This window comes from Syzygium oleosum, unplaced genomic scaffold (assembly GCF_021117445.2).
Source record: "Syzygium oleosum isolate NSW1041296 unplaced genomic scaffold, Sole_v2.1 Sole_v2.33, whole genome shotgun sequence".
NCBI classification, from domain to species: Eukaryota; Viridiplantae; Streptophyta; class Magnoliopsida; order Myrtales; family Myrtaceae; genus Syzygium; species Syzygium oleosum.
In genome coordinates, this window is record NW_026607517.1 from 3,161,905 (window position 1) to 3,172,518 (window position 10,614).

The following is a 10,614-nucleotide window of genomic DNA, read 5'->3' on the forward strand; positions in this document are numbered from 1 at the left end:
TTATCTAGTTTCAAAGAACAGGACCAATAGTCATGTCACTTACAATAACCAACAGGCTTCTTATGCAAACAACTAGCTCTATATTTCAATTTGGAATGTCACAATTACTAATTCCTTAAAGTCAAATAATCTAGCATCAAGTTTGGAATGAGATCATTTAACCAAAAGGATAGTCCAACCTAGTTGGATTGTATCATCAAGTTTGGAATGACACAAGCTCCCCAGATAGAACCTTTGAATTAGGTTAACGTCATCTTCATCAAGTTTGGAATAAGACAACTCACCCTTTTCAAATTAATCAGCAACCATGAACATCGATGAAACACATAAACTGTGCTTATCATTGTGGCCAACAAAGGAAGATTCGATAATGCAAAACATACAATTAGAAGGTAAGTAAATGGTAATTAAGACGTATCTACATAGTCTTTAACCCCATTTCCCCCATTGTTTTGAATAATCGATCTGTAGGCATACCCTTCGTGAGAGCATCGGCCATGTTATCCGTCGATCGCACATCGAGCAAGGTGATAACTCCTTGTTCGTGCAGATAATTCAACAACGCATGTCTCAGTCTCACATGCTTTCTCTTGGAATTAAAGAGAGGATTCTTGACGACTTGGACAGCGGCTTGGTTATCACAAAACAAGTTTAAAGAATTAATCTTTAGCTGAGTCAAAGGAATATCCATAATCAGATTCTTTATCCACTCTGCCTCTTCGCCGGCTGAGGCTAAAGAAAAAAGTTCGATTCCATAGACGACAATGCAATGCAAGTCTTGTCTTTTGGATTTCCAAGTAATAGCAGCTCCACCCAAAGTGAATACATATCCACTAGTGGACTTACTATTTCCAATTTCTGAGCACCATGAGGCATCAGAATATCCATCCACAGTTGGAGGATAACCAGAATAACATAGAGCATAATCTTTAGTACCTTTAAGGTATCTCATCAGCCTACTGATGGCATCCCAATGCTCTTTACTAGGATTACTAGTGAAACGACTCAGCATGCCAACTGTAAAGGCTATGTCAGGTCTAGTGCAACTCATAGCATACATGAGACTACCAATCAGTTTCGAGTACTTTAACTGATCGACGCTGGTCCCTTCATTAGGACTCAGTCTTTTATTATAACCACATGGTGTCGCACTTGGTTTACACTCACTGTATCCCCAGGTAGAAAGTAGTTGCTCCATATAATGAGTCTGGCTAAGGGAGATGACTTGCCTTTCAAAGCTTACTTTCGTACCAAGAATTGTATTAGCAATACCAAGATCTTTCATGTCAAGTTCTTTAGCTAAAGTAGCTTTCACGTCACTCACTACAGAATGATCGGAACCAAGAATTAACATGTCATCAACATACACGCAAATGATGACTATCTTATTTGACATAGGACGATGGTAAAGGCATTTATCTGAATAACTAGACTGAAAGCCATAACTCTTTACCACTTTGTTAAATTTAAGATGCCACATCTTAGGTGCTTGTTTAAGACCATACAAAGATTTGTTCAATTTAGAAACTTTGTCCTCAAGACCTTTCATGACATACCCTTCCGGTTGTTCCATGTAGATTTCCTCATTTAACTTTTCATTTAGGAAAGCTCTCTTTACATCCATTTGATGCACTACAAAGTGTTCAATAAATGCCAAAGCAAGAAGCATTCTTATAGTTGATAGATGACACACAGGTGAATAGACATCAAAATAGTCTATTCCACTCAGTTGTTTATAGCCTTTAGCTACTAAACGTGCTTTGTATCTGGCTATTGATCCATCACTATTCAGTTTCTTCTTCAATACCCACTTAGAGCCTATAGCCTTAGCCCCTTTTGGCAAATGGACTAGTTGCCAAGTGTGGTTCTGCAGCAGAGAGCTCATTTCATCATCTATGGCTTCTGCCCACAGTAGGGATTCCCTAGATCTCATTGCTTCCTGATAGGAGAATGGATCATCCTCTAGATGGTAAGTAACAAAGTCCTCACCAAAACTTTTGGGAACCCTATCTCTTGTAGATACTCTAACCGGAACTCGTTCAACAGTCAGCTATGGGGAATTAGTGTCAGAAGAGCTTGCTTCAAATTCTACAGGAGACTCTGAAATTATATCTGTAGATCCAGAAACATTCAAGCCATGATCTCTGAGAAACTTATTCTCGAAAAATTCTGCATCTCTAGATTCTATCACTGTATTAGTAGATAGATCTAAAAATTTATTTGCAGCACTATCTTCCGCACAACCTAGATATACACAAGTAATGGTTCTAGGTCCCACTTTAGGTCTTTTAAGATCTTGTATTCTTACATAAGCAACACAGCCCCAAGTCTTAAGAGTATCATATCTACAAGGACACTTATGCCATATCTCATAAGGTGTCATAGACAACTTAGAGTGCAGCAACCTGTTTAGGATGTGATTAGCAATTAGAACTGCTTCTCCCCAGTAGGAGGAGGACATGCCAGCTGTAAGTAACTTGGAATTTAACATTTCAGTTAACGTTCTATTCTTACGCTCGGCAACACCATTTGATTGGGGTGAGTAAGGAGTTGTGGTTTCAAGTATTATGCCCTCTGAAGCACAAAAGTCCTTGAACCCTGTCATTGTATATTCTCCTCCTCTATCACTTATAAACCTCTTAATTTTCAAGTTGAGTTGATTTTCTACTCTAGACTTGAAAATCTTAAACTTTTCAAAAACCTCATCTTTCGATTTCAACAAATAAACATGACAATATCGAGAAAAATCGTCTATGAATGTTAGTAGATACTTCCGACCACCTTCAGTAACGTAATTTCTGAAGTCACAAAGGTCAGAATATATTAGCTCAAGAAGTTGTGTGCTTTTAGAAACTGACTTAAAAGGTTTTCTAGTGATCTTAGCCTGTGCACACACTTCACATTTGTCAAATCGAATAGAAGTATCCAATGGAATGTTGTGAGTTTTAGCTAGATGTTGCATTTTCCTGTAATTCACATGTCTAAGTCTATTGTGTAATAACTTTGGATCAATCAAAGTAGAATTCATATGGTTGATGCTATCAGTATCTAAACTCAACCTATACATACCATTAACCATGAACGCACAACCGAAATAACATGAGTTAACAAATAAAGTTATTTTACCATTCATAATTGAAAAGGACATACCAGTTTTATCAAGTAAACTCATAGATATCAAATTCTTTTTAAGTAAAGGTACTACTCTAACATGTTTCAGAGTTAGTAATTTACCTGAAGAAAGCACCAAATTTGCAGTTCCAGCATGAGTCACCTCTGCCTCACCACCATTACAATTTTCTACGGTATCTTTCACTTCTATGACCTCAGTGAGTGAGTTCTTGTCATTTGTAGCATGACAAGTAGTGCTACTATCTAACCACCACTCAGAGGAGACGCTGGCCTTTCCATTCTTCATCATTCCAATGAAGGCTTGAGGCTTAGATTTACTAATTAACATATTAGTCGCAGTTTGTGGTGTGTCATTCTTTGGCTTCTTTTGTAGCTTACACTCTGCTGCCCAGTGACCCCACTTTCCACAGTTATGGCACTTGCCTTTCTTCTTCCTTTTGAAGATAGTCTTTTTGGTCTCTAACTATGAAGAGGATTCACCTTTTGATGACTTGAACCTTTTCTGAGGTTTATTGGAATGTGAAACTAAGTTGGCAACTGACTTTTGTTGTCCTTCTTGTTCCAAACTCTTCCTAGATATGTTTTGATCTTTAATGTGAATATACCTCTTTAATTCATCCAGTCTCATCTGTTCTTTCTGTCTGTGCATTTCAGTCTTGAAAGAACTCCATTCAGCAGGTAGCTTACTCAACACAAGACCAACAAAGAGATTATCGGATATATCAGAGTTATCCTCTTTCAACCTGTTCCTCATGTTCTCAAGTTCAATTAATTGAGAGGTGATACTCGAATTCATATTGAATTTAAAGTCAAAGAACTTCTCCGCTAGAAGAGTTTTAGAGAGCCCCTCTTGTTTTTGGAACTGCGCGTTCAAGTGATCCTATATCTCTTTCGCTGTCTTAAACTCATTATAAGTCATAGCTAGACGAGGATTTAAAGAGGTCAACAAGTAATCTCTACAAAAATCTTCATCTTTGTTCCATTGATATTCATCAACATCTTCAGTGGTAGATGCAAAATCACTCAGTACAGTGTAGAATATTTCACGTTCTTTCATGCCAAATTGAACATGCAATTTCCAACCATGAAATTCAGTGACATCAAATGATTGCAGCTTGATAATAGGGAAAAAACCACCAAAAATCCCAAACTTTGCCATCTGTGACACATTTATCCCGAACTTTTTTTTGTGACACCAAAATCCCGAACTTTGCTTTTTGTGACACATTTACCCCAATGTATTTAGTCCATGGGCATTTTCGTCTTTTTGCTTTTTCTTTTTTTTTTTTTTTTTTTCCTTTCGGCGAGGGCTACCATCGCCGGATCCGGCGAGGGGCCCTCGCGGCGTCGAGCGAGGCGGCCCTCGCCCAGTTTGGCGAGGCGGCCCTCGCCGGCGTCGGCGAGGTTCGCCCTCGCTCGGCGAGCGAGGCGGCCCTCTTGAGTCGGGCGAGGGGCCGCCCTCGCTCGCCCAAGGCGAGGCGACCTCGCCGGCGTCGGCGAGGTCCGCCCTCGCCTAGGCGAGCGAGGCGGCCCTCGCCCAATCTGGCGAGGTCGACCCTCGCCGGTGTCGAGCGAGGTCCGCCTCGCCTAGGCGAGCGAGGGTGGCCCTCGCCCATCTGGCGAGGTCGACCCTCGCCGGCGTCGAGCGAGGCGGCCTCGCCGGCGTTGGGCGAGGTCGCCTCGCTGGAAGCGAGGCGGCCCTCGCCAGGCTGGGCGAGGTCGACCCTCGCCGGCGTCGGCGAGGGTCGACCTCGCTGAGCTCGGGCGAGGCCGCCCTCGCTCGCCAGGGAGAGGCGAACCTCGCCCCGACGCGCGAGGGCCGCCCTCGCCGGATCGGCGAGGCCGCCTCGCTGACGGCCGGCGAGGCCCCCTCGCCGGAAGGAAAAAAAAAGAAAAGAAAAAGAAAAAGCAAAAAGACGAAAATACCCATGGACTAAATACATTGGGGTAAATGTGTCACAAAAAGCAAAGTTCGAGATTTTTGGTGTCACAAAAAAGTTCGGGGTAAATGTGTCACAGATGGCAAAGTTTGGGGTTTTTGGTGGTTTTTTCCCTTGATAATATCATAGGAACTATGTTTTGCCATTTTAATCAGAGCAAAGACGTAGAAAGAGTGCACCTAAAAACCTTAAGATGGACTGCTCTTGTTGCTGGAAGCCGAGAAGTCTCCGGAAATTCGCTGGAAGCCGAAAAATCGCCGGACTTCCAGTTGTTGTATCTCAGCCGTCTGACCTCCGTTCAATGCGAGTGACCACTCAAAACGCTTGTATCGACGAGTAGAACAAGACCCAAGTGGTTTCACCCTCTGAAATTGGCTATAATTTATGGGTTCTTGAATCAAAGATTTCGGCTGATCCCACCGTCGAAATCGAAAATAAATAATACCTGCGAGTTCGTCTCGACGAGATCTTCAAGTAGACACCTTTCTTGCTCAAATCCAACACACGAATCTAATACTTCAAGATTGTTGAAGGTTATGGGTTTGAGAGAGTAGATAGTGTTTTGCTTGAAGTATTACACCAAGAGACGTCAAGTTTGAAACGCTCAACAGTGTTACCTCCAGCGTAGGTAAACCCTAGAGTTTATATGTAAGCTATTGGGCTCCAGCCCATATGGGCCCAAAATAACCATGCTTTAAACATATTGGGTTTGTATGTGAACATATTATTTGGACTATATTAATAATATATCCAACAATTGTCTGCTATATCACTACAAAAAAACTGGATTTTTGCCACGAAAATTTTCCAACAAAAAGTAAAATTCGTCGGAAATTAACGACGAAAAATTTTTCGTTGGAAATTTCCAACGAATTTTGCGACGAATTCAAAAAAATCCGGTATTGTTCGGCATTTTTTAAATTCGTGGGAAAATTCGTTGGAAATTTCCAACGAATTTTCCCACGAATTTCAATTTTCCAGGCAATTATTTTAGTGTGTACAATTTTCGTTGCAAAATTCGTGGGAAATTTCCCACGAATTTTGCAACGAAAACCCTACGCCTTCCTTATTCAACATTTTCGCGCTCATTATTCCCGCAACGATTCTCAATTTCCACATTTTCTCTCTCTCTCTCTCTCTCTCTCTCTCTCTCTCTCTCTCTCTCTCTCTCTCTCTCTCTCTCTCTCTCCGCGATCGACGCCTCCACCTGCTCCACCGCATCCGCGTACTGGTCGGCGCACTCGCTGAGGCACTGCTCCACCGCTGGGCCCAACCTCCCCCCGTCGCTGCCGAGCATCCGACCGATGAAGGGGGCGGTGTCCATCGCGTTCGCGGCGGCGAGGCCGAGCGCGACCGTCGTGAGCCAGGACATATATTAGGACAGCTAATTTCGTATATTTCCTTTTCCCTGTTTTTTTTCCTTGGAATCTTTATCCAACTTGGACTCTGACACTAAATAGAAAATATATATTCGGACGTCTGTAAAATATCCAATTTGGAATATTTAGATTTTTACTTCGGGCTCAAATTCGAGACATATTTTTAACAAATCCAAGGCAACAATCATCGAGTACCTCCTCTCAATATTGTTTTTAATCTCAAGGGTGTATTTACCAAAGGCACGTTCAATCTTCTTGTTGAAGTGCTCATCATTGCAGTCATTGATAGAGTCGATGTCTTTCGCGTCACAGAATCTCCCAGACTATCCTCATCCCTAAAAAAAAAAAAAAACTCAACATGCTCGTCACACGCGCCACCATTGCTCTTTTTCGGAAGGCCACATTGAGGTCCTGACAGCTGGGGTCGAGCTCTACTATAGGGCTCGGTGGCTTGCAAGCCTGTGGCACGGGCTCGAAGCTGTCTGCAGTACTCACGAGCTCCAGGCCAACCTCACGTGACCTCGGCGATCGGGAGCCACAGGCTTGAGGCGAGCTAGCGTCGCCTCACTGTTGCGAGTTGCGAAGGATCCCACCACAAACAAAGAAAAGGATGTTGGCATCGGGGTTGGGCTATGGCGATGGCTTTAGATGGTTGTCATGCTGTGCCACTGTGTGTGAGGATAGAAAAATGGCGGGGTAAGAGAGTAGGGGGAAAATTGTCAAATCAGTCCTAAACCTATTGTACGGCGGCCAATTCAGTCCTAAACCTTTTAATTTTGCCAATTCAGTCCTAAACCTTTCTAATTCTTGCCAATTCAGTCCTTCCGGCCAATTTTGGACAAAAAAGATTGCCACGTCAGCGTTGGCCGGACGGCCGGCTGCCACGTCAGCGTTGGCCGGACAAAATTGGTCGGAAGGACTGAATTGGCAAGAATTAGAAAGGTTTAGGACTGAATTGGCAAAATTAAAAGGTTTAGGACTGAATTGGCCGCCGTACAATAGGTTTAGGACTGATTTGACAATTTTCCCGAGAGTAGGAGAGGAGGGGTTTCGGTGAAGATTTTTTACATGCACGAGGACAACGGTCTCTTTTTAGATGGGAGGGATGCAAAATATAGGTTTTGAAATATAATAAAAGTGTTTGATATGGAGAGTAAAAGTCGATAATGATTTTCACAATTACCCGTGAAAACAAGTAATCAAAGAAAATCCCGGCTAAAAGGCATGCTTGGCGATGATTTGATTCTTCTTTACAACTCAAAAGGACCTCCAAAGTCCCCACCCACCGAAGAGCCAAAATGCTTTAATTAATCATAATATACCGGACCAACGTATTAAAGATTAATATCACGAAAAACTTCAAACTGATATATCTGTAATAAATTTATCATAAACTAATTTTTTGATCACGAAAAATTTTAAACTGGTACATTTATGACAAATTTACTTTTCATTAAATTGAATTAATATTACGAAAATCACAAACTGGTACACCTGTGACAAACGGATGGTAAAATCCCAAATCGGTATACCTATCAAACTATCACATATCATTCGACTAAAAAAATTCTAAGTTAAAATTTAATGAAGATTAATGGGGGTTAAATTTATGTGTACTAGTCTGGAGCTTTAATTTGGGATAAATTTATCACAAATATATCATTTTAGGATTTTTCGCGATATTAACCCTTTTGTCTTTCCTTAAGCAATAACACGCTAAAAAAATGAAAAGCCTCTGCCGTTCCCAAACTACTCCTTTCTTTATACACATATTCCGCCATCTGCCCCCGTCTTCTTCCTCGCTCTTGTTGTTGTTGTCAGTGCTGCTGCTGCTGCTGCTGCTGCTGCTGATAACCGAGCTCTTCAAAGTGCGAAGAAGATGACAGAGGAAGTGAGAGAAGAAGGACAGATGTATTACCATGTGGTGTGGAGAGATGAGAAGGACTACGTGGACCCTCCACCAGCTCCTCTCCTGAACATGGCCGAGGTCAAGTACTGGTCCTTCTACAGAGTCCTCATTGCAGAGTTCATCGCCACCCTCCTCCTCCTCTACGTAACCGTCGCCACCGTCATCGGCCACAAGAAGCAGTCCGGGCCCTGTGATGGTGTCAGCCTCCTCGGCATTGCCTGGGCCTTTGGCGGCATGATCTTCATCCTCGTTTACTGCACCACCGGCATATCTGGTACGTTCTACGGCTCTCCCACGTTCAGTCTCTCTAGTTTTTTCGTGCTCCAGTCCTCGAAGTTCGCTCCTTTGTTTGTGAATGGGTAGCTCAAGAACTCTTCAAAATCTGCATCTTTTGTTGATGGCCTGACGTGGGATAATCTCGACACTGTTTGTTTCATTTGTAGTGGTCTCATGTTCACAAGCTTCTTTCACTTTCATGCTCTAGTCCTTAAAGTATCGTTCCTTCGAGTGATTGCTCTAGAACTCATGAAAGTTCGCATTTATCAAGGTCTTCAGGGGTTTGATGTGTTTTCTGTAATGTTTTTTTTTTGTTTCAATACAGGTGGCCACGTCAACCCGGCGGTGACATTCGGGCTATTTTGGGCAAAGAGGGTGAGCTTGAACAGGGCAGTGTCATACATGATCGCTCAGTGCTCGGGCGCGATCTGTGGTGTAGGGTTGGTGAAGGCATTCATGAAGCCCTACTACGACATGCTCGGAGGTGGTGCCAACTCGGTGGCTCTGGGCTACAGCACGGGCACGGCTCTGGGAGCGGAGATTGTCGGCACTTTCGTGCTGGTTTACACTGTGTTCTCGGCCAGTGACTCCTCAAAGAGGGATGCTCGAAACATTCACGGGCCGGTACGTTCTACTTACTAGTTGCTGCAACTACTAATAACCAGGCTCTTCCTTCCCCAGTGCAAACGGAGTAGCTGTTCGTTTGACAAATGAAGTAACTTTTCTAATGAGATGGATATGTGTTTGGGTGTGCAGATTTTGTCTCCTTTGCCAATTGGTTTTGCAGTGTTTCACCTGGCCACCATCCCCATCACCGGCACTGGTATTAACCTGGCTAGGAGCTTTGGTGCTGCTGTTATCTACAACAACAACAAAGTCTGGGATGACCAGGTATAGCCTCTCTCTCCCCATAAACTAAGCTTTATTACATGAATTAACACATTTGGAGACAGCTAAAAACTATGCTAATCATTTGCATTTATGGCAGCAAGAACTTTGGTTCTTCTGGCTTTGATGACCCTTTCATTAAAAAATGTTACGTGCGAGTTTGGATTTGATATTAGTGTGCTAAGATAATGATTTTAGGCTAGTAATAATTGATGTCTGTGGATGTGGAATTTCATGAGCAGTGGATCTTCTTGGTTGGACCATTTGTGGGGCACTAGCAGCAAGAGCATATCACCAGTACATCATCAGAGGATCTGCCATCAGGGCTCTCCAATTCTTCCTTAGAGCATCTGCCATCAAGGCTCTCCAATTCCTCTGCAGTAATCACACCAACTAAAATTTTTCTTTTTAATTTTTTTTCCATTTGCTTGTTTGTGTGAATGAGAGAGAACACTATGATGATGGACCCCCTCTTTACTTATTGATGCTTCGTTATATGTGGGTGGGTAATATTTAGACCTTGTATCATTATTATTGCTGCTGTTATTATTGTTATTATTGTTCATGATTAGTGGTGGAAGTGTTCCCTTCTTTTCTTTCGTATTCTATCCCCTAAGATTGCGCACTTTCCTGTAGAAAAATCAACCCGACAAATAATCCAAAGAAATAACACACCACCCAACCCTGATCAAGACGAGTGTGTAGACTGTAGGGGGACTTAAATCCTTCAACCAAGACCCTAACGATGAGCAGAGAGACATTCAGTAGAAACTAGAATTGGACTAGGAACACGCGTAAACTAGAATTGGACTAGGAACACGCGTGATCAATAGGAGGATGAACATTTCCACGTGTATCTAGGAAACACACCTGGTACTGATAAGTATACTGATGAGGTTTTTTTTTTTTGGGTCTAAACTGATGAGGTTTTGAGTTGGCGTCTTGGTCTCGTCAGATTTTGAAACGTTATAGTGTCTCCACCGAGGGCTGAATTGCTATTTGATCTTTGCAAAGAAAGCCAGGGTGACAAGAGGTGAAAGGACAAGTGCTGTCCTACTTTGGGGGACTCAAAACCTCCACCCAGCCAATA

At 42.6% G+C, this 10,614-nt stretch overlaps 1 pseudogene; it reads left to right on the forward strand.

Moving 5' to 3' along the window:
• Window positions 1-8,287: 8,287 nt before the first annotated feature.
• LOC130135457 (aquaporin PIP2-7-like) lies at window positions 8,288-10,095 on the forward strand (annotated as a pseudogene).
• Window positions 10,096-10,614: the final 519 nt, after the last annotated feature.